The sequence below is a fragment of the Protopterus annectens genome, chromosome 14.part0 (genome assembly GCF_019279795.1).
Source record: "Protopterus annectens isolate FY-2018-M chromosome 14.part0, PAN1.0, whole genome shotgun sequence".
Taxonomy (NCBI): Eukaryota; Metazoa; Chordata; order Ceratodontiformes; family Protopteridae; genus Protopterus; species Protopterus annectens.
This window is the reverse complement of record NC_056748.1, coordinates 1040639608-1040651887: the sequence shown is the minus strand read 5'-3', so window position 1 is coordinate 1040651887 and position 12280 is coordinate 1040639608. Positions and strand designations below refer to the sequence as shown.

The following is a 12280-nucleotide window of genomic DNA, read 5'->3' as shown; positions in this document are numbered from 1 at the left end:
CAGTTGAGATGCAAGGTGATCCTCATAGCCCCATTCTGGCCTCGACAAGTTTGGATCCCCTTTCTTCGGCCTCACTTAGTATAACCGCCATGTATTCTGGACCCTCTACCAGAAATGATCACTCACCCCCAAGGGTTGAGTCACCCAAACCTGTGCACTCTCAAGCTGACAGCTTGGTTTCTCCACTTCCGCTAGTCACCAGGCAGGCTAATCTCTCCCCACCTGTTTGAGACATCATTCTGGCCCCTCACAAACCATCCACCAGAAGACTGTATCAGGATAAATGGAAAAGGTTTTCCATTTGGTCCAAGGATAACATGCTGGACACCTATTCGGCTCGAGTTACTGCAGTTCTTCAATACTTGGCTAAGTTTTTTTGAGAACGGAGCCTCTGTTTCTACAGTATGCGTGCACCTAGCAGCAATTTCCAATTTCCACAATGGTATAGACGACAGCCCTCTTATCTCCTTATGTCTCTGCAAGGCTTTCCTCAAAGGGACCTCTCATCTCAGGCCTCCTCTGACAGCTCGTAGAACCGTGGAACCTCTCTTTAGCCCTTCAGTCTTTGACTCAAAAGCCCTTTGAGCCTGCGGCCAAGTATAACCTAAAGTTTTTGTTTGGGAAATTTTTGTTCCTGATAGCCATTACCTCTGCCAGAAGAGTTTTGGAGCTACAGGCATTGTGTATCAAGAGGCCCTATCTGTTTTTTCATAAAGACAGAGTGTCACTTCGGACGAACCCATCTTTTCTTCCCAAAGTTGTTTCTGAAATCTCTATTAACCAGTCCATTGATCTACCAGTGTTTTTTTTCCGAATTTTGCCAGTAGAGGAGAGTATTGCCTCCACACCTTAGACGTACATAGACAATTAAGATTTTACCTAGACAGGACCAAACCTATCCGTAAATCTGAACAGCTTTTCATCTCCTTTTTGGGACCCAAAATGGGAGAAGCTGTTTCCAAGGTTACATTATCAAGATGGCTAAGGGACTGCATACGTGTCACCTATTCCCTCCATAATTAATCCATGCCAAAAGTTAAAGCCCACTGCACTAGATCTATGGCATTCCATTCCAGGGCATCCATGGATGACAATCTGTGCAGCAGCTACTTGGGCTAAGCCTCATACCTTTATCAGTCATTACAAATTGGACCTGGTCTCCAGGGGGAGAGCTGCCTTCGCCTCAATGGTACTCAGGAATGTTCTTCCATAAGGGCCACCCATGGACCTCAAGGTAGCTTGGGATTCTGTCCCATCAGTGATGAATGGAAAGAAGATTAACAACATCAGATAAAGAAGTTATGTCTTACCATAACCTTCCATCTTTGTTGTTCATCTTCTTTCATTCATCCCACCCTCCTTCCCCCTCCAAAGGCTCCTGGGGGATGCTTTGAGTCAAAGTGGTGCACTAGGGTACGTGCATAGAAGTGGCCTCTGCTTTACTTCCTTTCTTAGCAGACTCTATTTGAGTTAACAGGGAGAAGGGCATTCTGAGTAGAGACCTAGCTCGAGAGTTTTTTTTGCTGGCACGAGCCTGGTAATGGGCCGACTCGGTTCCGAGGGCTCGGAACTGAACCAATCGGTGATGAATGAAAGAAGATGAACAACACAGATGGAACATTATGGTAAGACATCACTTCTTTTTAAGAAGACTAAAATTAATACTGAAAACAGCATTGACATCTAGGAACAAAATCCAAGCTATAAACCTATTTACTCTTCCTGTCCTATCTTTTAGTTTTGAAGTGATTGACTTACCCCAAAAGGTGTTGGATAGGTTTTACAAGAAAACAAGAAGGAAGCTTCATGCTGATCAAATGATTTATAAAAATCATTGCATACCAAGATTATATATTCCCCATTCTGATGGAGGTATGGACCTCCTCAAAATTGATTACATGTATAGATCTGCAATCTAGAGACTGCATACATTTCTGCTGATCTCACAAGACCCAAATGTATTGAAAGTTTTTAAAGATGAGGAGAGTAAGACTAAGATGACTTCCTCCAAGTCTATTGGCATCACGTGAGAATGGAAGTAAAACCAGAAGTAGATAAAAATCAGGTAACAACTGAATGTGCCAAAAAAAAAACAAAGGAAAGAATATAAAGTGAAGGATCAGATGAAGTTTATATCACATGGGATCGTCCATTACCAGCAGTTCAAAAAATTGATGAAAGAAAACCAGATACAGTAGTCCATGAAAAGAAGACAAAAGTAGCATTGATCACTGAAGTTACTACACACAGTGACTATAGTGCCTTAAATACCGAGAGACACAAATTCATAAAATAACAGGATTTGCAGGCAGAAATGAGGGCAGTGTGGAAGAAGGATGCCCAAGACAGTTCAGTAGTAGTAGGAGCAATGGTTCTTATAAAAAAATAATTTACAGTTGTACTTTGATATCTTGCCGATGCATGTAACTCCATATGAATTGCAGGAGTCATTACTGGGCACATTGCAGGTGCCGTGAAGAGCATTTCTAGCTAACATTAAAGATTGAAACAATACTAATTTCATGAACTTTAATTGTACTTTGACGTAGAAATGGGGACCATTCCCATCATGGTGTTAGAAACCCAAAAGACTTGAAATTAATAAATAGAGACAACTGTGGATATTATTGTGGCCCACTGAAGCAGTGTTTTTGGCCTTCCCAAGTGCCACTAGGACCTGCTATCTGTTGATAGTTGGGGGGGGGGTATGCTAGAAGGGATTTCACACAACAGTAGTGGGGGGGTAAAGTTAGAGCTACATTTGTCAGACAATAGATTCACTATGTCATCCTGGTCATTGAAAGTTGGGACATTTATCACCAGTTCTGCACACAGCTGAGTGTTCCCTGACATAGCTAAAAAAGGCCTTGTGATTGTCCTTAGCCTGGGAACTTGTACTGACCTCATAACTGGCATTGTTGGACTTTATTAGACCTCTTAGTTTCTTGCTTGGTTGAATCAGATAGGTCTTGTCTTTGAGAGTTGCTCTTTCTGATTTTGGCCATGACCTTTTTCTTTTGTTATTTATTTTTTATTTTAAGTATTTGACATTTGGTTATCAGGAAAGACTAACTGGCTGAGGTACCCATTTTCAGCAAAGGCCTCTGGAGGAAGCTCTGATACACAGAAGAAGATAAAAGAAAAAAAAAAAACATTTCTTGGATGGGCATGTTTACATGGAAAGCTCTGCAGCGTAGCTGTTAAGGAAAGATTAAAAAGAGAGAAGTATACATCGCACGAATAGACATATTTACATGGAAACTGGCAACATAATTAGACAATATATGTTAGGAAATCATATTGATGCAATGTATTGTGTAATACAGAAATGCTCACTACTTAGTAGTCCTAGCAGAAGAAAACAATTAGAGATAAAGATCAGTTTGGATGGCAGTGGGGAAGGAAAAAAGGTAGATTAGTGATTACGCACAGTGTACTTAAAAGAATCTTAACATAAGCCGTGGTGGTGCAGCGGTAGCGTTGTCACCTCACAGCAAGAGGTTCTCCCGTTCGATTCTCGGCTGGAGTGCCTTCTGTGTGGAGTCTGCATGTCCTCCCTGCGGTCGAGTGGCGTTCGAAAGACATGCGTGAATGGGCATGCCTTCGTTGAAGGTTGGGCGTTGGGCTGGCACCTCGGAACCGTAAAAATCTACTGCCAGTCATTAGCGGACCGCAGTTCCGCCGTGGTGACCCCTAACCGGGAAAAGCCGAAAGAACAACAACTTAAAAGAATCTTAACATGTTAATGAATCAAGCTTGGAAGAAACAGAAATAAGTATCGGGATGGAGGAGGGGAAGGAAAGATGGGATTAATGACTGAGCACAGTGATAGAAGTTATAGGGAGGTTATGTTTGGGAGGTTTATAGTACAGGGGAGAGATGGTAGTAATTACTGGAGGGTTTGAGGGGAGGAAGTAGGTATAGAGAAATTAAAAAGGGTATGGGATAGGTAATGGGAGCAAACCTGGTTTAGAAAAGGAACAGATCCAAGGTTTGAGTAAGAAGTCATCTAGATTGTACTTGAATTTCTTGAAGCTGGAATCTGGAGATAACTGTGATGTCAAGGGTTAGAGTAAGCATTTAGATTTGTCCAGCAGTTTTGTTTGGTTTATGTAGAGAGAAGTTTTGTGTGTGTGTTTATCTATCAATATATATATATATATATATATATATATATACATACACACACACACACACACACACACACACACGGATCCCTATCATATGATAGAAACCTCATTTGACTGAAACTCATTTAACTGAGACTATAAGACTGAAATTTCAGAAGACTGAAAAGTCACTTGACTGAAAACCATAAGACTGAAACCCATAATACTGAATTTCAGCATACTAAATTGTAAACTGGACCTTATAAAACCCGACTGGGGGGGGCTGTGCCCCCCAAACCCCCTAACTATATATACTAACTCCAGGATCGCACTACAGTGGGGAAAAGGACATAGTTGTGGCAGGATGTAGACTACTGTAAGGTAAGTGAAATGTATATGCCCTTTTCCCCACTGTAGTGAATCCTGGAGTTAGTATATGTAGTTAGGGGAGGCGTGGGGGGCACAGCAAATCACAGCACTGTATAACCTTTGTAGTGCATGGGGTAGCTAACTTTGACTGCAAGAGAAGAGATGATTACTTATTGGTCCTAGAGTAATGATGTTGCACATGGGAGCATATATATTCTAATTGGAATTATTTTAATTTTACTGGCTACATCCATTACAGACTTAACCCATAGCAATATTCATACTTGCTAAAATCAAACACGTAAAAGGTCTGATATGTTAAACCTTAAAGGGGAATGTACCGATCATAATGATTTTACTGTCTTGATTTGCTTTGGGTGAAGAAGACATAGGGCACTGACTCTTTGTCGCTTTCTGTTTTGGTAAGTTTGTTCTTATGGTGAAGAGAGTTCAGTTTGGAATGGGCTCTAAGGATGTTGGTCGAAGAGGATAGGCTGTGTTCCTGGGATAAGCTGATGGGGATCCATAATGAGTGCTGTGTGTAGAAAAATGTGGTTGAGGATTCCACCACTGGAGTTGTATTTTTGTATGAGCTTCTGGTAGGTATGGCAGCCTCAATGCAACCATTTACATGTTTATACAGGATCTTTGTAAATAAATCTGCATAGGTAGCTGTGTTCTTGGGGTTTAGGGGAGCCATGAATTTTGACAAACTGTTGCTTAATAGGGTATAATTTGCTTTAGAATAGTTCCCATCTATTATGGGTTTAGTTTGGGTATTCCAGGTTGACTTTTACTTCAAGGGAGATAGCATTGTGGTATGACCTCAAAGGACACTGGTGAAGGGGGTGCAATGTTCTCCTATGTTGATGATTACTAGGACCAATATGTTTTTTTTTTTGTAATGCCTTTATTAAATTATCATTTAAGACATTGGCAGGCATGCATTAACTTAAAAGAAAAAGCATTTTAATATTTTTCCATCTAAATAATACATCTTGTATATTTTTTTGCTACTATCATCAGTCCAACATTGCAAAAAAATGCTGAATTCCTGCCTCCCCTTAAACCTCACTCCTCCTCCTAAACATTAGTATGCATATATTGTTCCCACAATTTCCCTTTACCTCTGTAATTTGCTCCTTCCCTGTTCTTAAGATCCCTCTTCCAGTGCTTGCATCTCTTTTGTAATATTCAGTACCTCAAATACGATTGGTGTAGACTTTGATTTCCATTTGCTAGTGATTGTTTTTTGGCAGCCAGCAGAAATAAACTTAAAAAGGCATTTACTATGCCTAGGCAACTCAGATCCTGTATCCTAGATCTGAAGAATAATTTCCTTACTTACAGACATTTGTTCACCTAATATTTCTGATAGAGTACTCTGTAGGGAATTTTTTAAATCTGCCCGCTCATTGCACTTCCAAAACATATGCTGCCAGTTGTCTCTTCTCATTACACCTCCGACATTTGCTGTGTACCTGAGGAAAAGTTCTTTGAGGTCTGCTTGGGGTATAAAAATACCTATGCAAACACTTCCAAGCAAAGATCCTAAACTTTCTGGAGTTGGTTGCATACTTGGGAGCCATACAAATATATTCCCATTATTTTCTTGTAAATTTCTTTTCCTGTTTCTCTTCCCAATTTTTCTAACATCTTTTAATTGATTTTTATAGTTATCATGCAGTATTTATATGCTCTACTAATTATTCCTTTTTAATAGCTACTTCTGTTCTAGATTCAACTAAAAAACTACCTGTCTGTGCTTTGAGATCAAGTCCTGGTAGGGAAGGCAGTCTGTAGCCTGCAATGCAAATGTCTTCTTGCCTCATCCCACTCTTTTACCTTTCCTGTTTAACTTGTTTGTTCCCAATGTCTTGTTTCCTTTGCCAGGTTTCTCTGGTAAATTTCAGCCCCCTCTAGACTATTTTCTGTACTCACACTTGAAGTCATCCCTATTGGTAAAATCTCCTTTCTCTGTTCTCCAATTGGCTCAGTTCTTAGAATATTTTCTGCTACTTTATGAATATAACGTTCTGTGTGTTTGTTAATGATCTGCATCCAAAATGCCTCTCTCTTTCTTGAACTTCCACCTTGCTTCATCATCATCGCTTTTCACTTTGAATTATAACCTTCTGCTTGTGTTATATATAGGAGCCTTAACTGTGTAGCTTTAAAATTTCCCTTCAAATCAGGTAAACATAAACCACCTTGTTCTATTAGAAGGATTGCGTTATCCCACTTAACTCTTTCCCTGTTTTCCTCCCAGATAAATTCCTTAAATTCTTTATTATCGCCCACAACCTTTCTTCGTGTTGATAAAAGTATGCCTGACCCATGTACAATATTAAATGGGCTAAAACATTTTCACTGCTTGTATATTACTACCCTTATCCATAAATAAGTTTCCAGTTTCTCACTTTTTGAGTTATCTTTTGTTTAGTCTCTTTCCACATATCCTTAGTTGCCATAGCAGAAGTCTTTTTAATCCATACTCCTAAATACTAGATTAACTTGTCCCCGTAAATATGGATATTGCTGAGCCAGTTAGTATATGGGTACATAATTCATGGGTATAGCCTTCATTTTACTTTCATTAATTTTATATCCTGAAACACTTGAAACCATCTCAAAATGTTCCACAACACTGAGATGTCCTTTTCTGAATTTATTAGGTACAACATATCATCTGTAAATCTGACTTTTCTTGATTACCCTACCAATTATATCCCTTGTATTTCTGAGTCCCTTATTTTCTTTGCTGTTGGCTCTAAATATAAAGCAAGTAAAGGGAAAAAAGGACACCCCTGCCTGGTTCCTTTTACCCATTTAATTATTTTCTCCAATCCTTATTTATTTATTTAATTTGCATTTGTTAACTGGGTTGGTCTAGCTGGGTAAGAATTTACCCTTTTTCAGTGGAGACCCAAGGGGGAAAGCCCCAAACAGACACACTAGTAGAGACAAGTTTACAATAATACAGTGCAAAACAATGTCATGAATACAATGGATAAGAAAAAAATAATGTACTCCATGGAATTAAACATAGCTATATACAAAAGTGTAATATTAAGGTTCATATATATCCTTCTAATTATCCTTAATATTATGTCAGGGATGCAAGTGCTTCCAATGCCCTACTCATAAAATCCCAACTTACTGTCAAATGTTTTTCCTGCATCAAAACCCACCAACAACAGAGGTATTTTCTTACATTTTGCTTCCCTCAGGATCATCATTTTTTCTATTAATGTTGTAAAATTTTTGCCTCTCCTCCACAAAGCCACACTGATCCATGTCTGTTAAATTTGGCAACACCTCTACCATTCTTTTAACTAGTTTAGACATAAACACTTTATAATCATGATAAAAAACAAAATGACTATGAGGTCGTAAACTCCAATAAAGTAATAATAAGTTGTAGATATAAAAAGAAGCAGGCTGAGCGTATAAGCGTATGACACAATTCTAATGTAGACGCAAAATGTTCAATCCAGATATCAGAATCATCCAGTTCCCAAACGCTTAAACGTTAAAAACAGACAGTTTTATTTAACAGCACAACGACACCATAAATAATATAACTGCAGACGGCTAGCGCTTTCACCTGAATGGCTTCCTCAGGCCGTTTAACATTCAAAATAAAGTACCTCTGTTTATAGGTCCAACTCATGACATCATATCCTTTCTGTCAACATTTTAAAAATACAGCTGTTCCATATTCAACTATTTCATATAAAATTATATATATAACAATAAAACTGACTTTTAAAACTTCTAATGAGTACAAATTAATAAAAATCTGACTTTACAAAAGTCATAATATCTATTTCCATTTTTTATGTTTTCAGAATTTGGTTAAAAACAACTACACACTATTTAGGTCTAGTAAGTCTTTTGCCCTTTAAAACAGGTTTTATAGGTACTCGATCATTGAGACCAGGTGGACAATCAGCCCTAAGTCTGATAATCCACTTGGCCTCATTCTGTTCAGTTTTATTCTGTATGTCACCCCTTCGAATAGTAGGATAGTATATCTGAGTTACTAGGAATTTAAACTGATGTCCTGCCGATGTATCAAGTACATGCTTCGAAAGTGCATTATTCACAGATTTGACTCTTATATTATACTGATGTTCCCTAATTCTATCTCTCAGACGTCTATCGGTCTTGCCCACATAAAAAGCAGGGCAAGAACCACACATGGCTAAGTATACCACATGTTGTGAGTTACAATCAGCTGAGCAAGAAAAAGTGTAATGATAATGTGTGACTGGATGTATAAAGCTGGCATCTGTGTTTATGAACCTACAAAAATGACACTTTTGACATGGCTTAGTATAAGAGTATGATGTACATTCTGTCCGAATTCTATTTTCAAATCGTCCAGAATTACACAGCATTCTATACAGACTCATCTTATTTTTATAAATAAAGTTAGGTCTATCACCCACCACTTTATTAATATTAGGATCCACTCTCAAAATATCCCAGTATTTGGAATATATTTCCCTAATTTGATTAGCATCCTGGGTATAATAGGTGCTGATCCGAGTTCCACTATTACTAAAATCTGAGTTTTTCTTTCCCTCCTTAATCTGGATGTCCTGATCCCTTTCAGTATAATATGGTCTCGCTCTGTTACTTCTAAGTTGGTTGGCTATCAAGATATTTTCCTTGATTTCACCTAGTCATGGCTGATTGGGAAAACCAACTGATGTTTGGACTTGAAAGTTACAAATCACATGTAAAATTTTACGAACGTTTTGTGGATGATTTGTTTCTGATATGGAACTCAGGTTACAGTGAATTATGTGAGTTCTTGCAGCAAATCAATTCCCTTACCAATTATTTAAGATTTACTATGGTGGCTTCTAAACATTTAGTCTCATTTTTAGATGTATTTATAGAGAGGTTACCTAGTGGATTATTAAATACGGGATATTTAGAAAAACTTGTTACAGGAATGCCCTATTGCACAGGACCAGTATGCACCCTCAATATATTTTTAAAAATATTATAAAAGGACAAGCAATGAGAGCCTCTCGTATGAACCCTACTGAGGTAGGCTATAGCAATGAAATACAGAAACTTAGTGAAAATCTGGAGGATAGGTCATATCATCCTGATGAAATCAAGGAAAATATCTTAATAGCCAACCAACTTAGAAGCAACAGAGCGAGACCATATTATACTGAAAGGGATCAGGACATCCAGATTAAGGAGGGAACGAAAAACTCAGATTTTAGTAATAGTGGAACTCTGATCAGCACCTATTATACCCAGGATGCTAATCAAATTAGGGAAATATATTCCAAATACTGGGATATTTTGAGAGTGGATCCTAATATTAATAAAGTGGTGGGTGATAGACCTAACTTTATTTATAAAAATAAGATGAGTCTGTATAGAATGCTGTGTAATTCTGGACGATTTGAAAATAGAATTCGGACAGAATGTACATCATACTCTTATACTAAGCCATGTCAAAAGTGTCATTTCTGTAGGTTCATAAACACAGATGCCAGCTTTATACATCCAGTCACACATTATCATTACACTTTTTCTTGCTCAGCTGATTGTAACTCACAACATGTGGTATACTTAGCCATGTGCGGTTCTTGCCCTGCTTTTTATGTGGGCAAGACCGATAGACGTCTGAGAGATAGAATTAGGGAACATCAGTATAATATAAGAGTTAAATCTGTGAATAATGCACTTTCCAAGCATGTACTTGATACATCGGCAGGACATCAATTCAAATTCCTAGTTACTCAGATATATTATCCTACTATTCGGAGGGGTGACATACGGAATAAAACTGAACAGAATGAGGCCAAGTGGATCATCAGACTCAGGGCTGATTGTCCACCTGGTCTCAATGATCGAGTACCTACAAAACCTGTTCTAAAGGGCAAAAGACTTACTAGACCTAAATAGTGTATAGTCGTTTTTAATTAAATTCTGAAAACAAATAATGGAAATAGATATTATGACTTTTGTAAAGTCAGACTTTTATTAATTTACACTCTTAAGAAGTTTTACAAGTCAGTTTTACTGCCATAAATGTAATTTTATATGAAATAGTTGAATATGGAATAGCTGTATTTTTAAAATGTTGATAGAAAGGATATGATGTCATGAGTTGGATCTATAAACAGAGGAATTTTATTTTGAATGTTAAACAGCCTGAGGAAGCCATTCAGGTGAAAGCGCTAGCCGTCTGCAGTTATATTATTTATGGTGTCGTTGTGCTGTTAAATAAAAACTGTCTGTTTTAACGTTTAAGCGTTTGGGAACTGGATGATTCTGATATCTGGATTGAACATTTTGCGTCTACATTAGAATTGTGTCATACGCTTATACGCTCAGCCTGCTTCTTTTTATATATAACACTTTATAATCATGGCTTAAACTTGAAGTGGGTCTGTATGAAGCTGGAAATGAAGGTCTTTGTTATTTTTAGGTAACAAAGCCACAACAGCTTTCTTCCAAGATGGTGCTTCCCCTCCTTATAAAAGTACTGTTAAAATCTTCCAGATCTTTGTCACTTTTTTCCCTCCTAATTTCCAGACTTCCACAGGAAAACCATCTGTTCCTGGAGACTTTCAAGATCGATTATACACCACTGTTTTTATCTCATCACCTCCTATCTTAACTGTTAGTTGTTGAGCCTTGTCTACCTCTAACCTTGGCATAATTAAGTTTTCAATAAATATTTCCGTTTGTACGCTTTCTTGATTTCCACATTTCTGTGCTTTATATAGAGTTTCACAAACTGTTTGGAATATCTCTAAAACCTGTACACGATCTCTGGTTATTTTTCTTGTTATAGGTTCTCTAACTTTGTCGAAACCCTTTCACTGTTCTGTTGCCTAAGTTATTGAGCTAAAAGTTTTTGTGCTGTGGAGTTATGAAAAAATAGTTTCTTGACTGCAGTCTTTATAAATACATGCATGTTATACACATACTTCCTTATTTTTCTCTTTAGTATATGCAATTTCTTCTCCCCTTGTTCTGTGAGATTCTCCATATTATGCAGTACTTTGTCAGCTCCTATAAGTAATTTGTATTCATTCTTAACCAAATTTCTTTCTCTGTTATTTAACTCACTTTTCATTTTTATCCCAGTTACTAGCTATAACTTCTGAAGATATTTTTATCTTCCCTAATAACGCTGAAATAATTTCCACTATCCATTCCTTAAATTCCTTTTGTTTTAACAAGAAGGTGTGAACGCTCCACACTGTCTTGTTTCTACATCATTAGCTTGCATTTTTATCTTAGTTTTTATTGGTGCATGATTAGAAATAGTTAGTGAATGTGTATTAAAGCTTTCAATTAAATGCAGATGTTCTTGTAAAACATAATGTCTGTCTAGTATAGCTTAGTTATTGTACCATGGGAATAATCTGTAAAATTTGTCTTGAGTTCCTACTACTGAATTCATGTCTTCCATACCAAATATGTTCATAAATTTCTTCAGAAATCTATGTTCTTGTGTTGTATTGTCTCTTCCAGCTCCACCTGAAACATCCTCACTAATGCAAATCAAATTCCACTCCCTTCTGAAAGCTGATCAATTCTCCCAATATTTTCTTATGATTCATAATTGCAGTTTTGGTGGAATATAAATACATACTATTGTAGCCCTCCTTCCTTGCCATTAGCCCCTTTGTACCACAAATCTACTATTTTTGTCTTTTTTTCCCCTCATCTATCACTGCTGGAGCCACTCTAGCATTTAGTATAATGCCTTTCCTTTTCTTCTGTCCTTGCTACTCTGCTGAGTACCATTATGA

At 37.5% G+C, this 12280-nt stretch overlaps 1 protein-coding gene across 2 annotated transcripts in view; it reads left to right on the top strand.

Moving 5' to 3' along the window:
- The window catches only part of ZMYM3 (zinc finger MYM-type containing 3), a 3891108-nt gene that overhangs the window by 842278 nt on the left and 3036550 nt on the right, over nucleotides 1-12280 (top strand). The gene's annotated exons all lie outside the window — the stretch shown is intronic.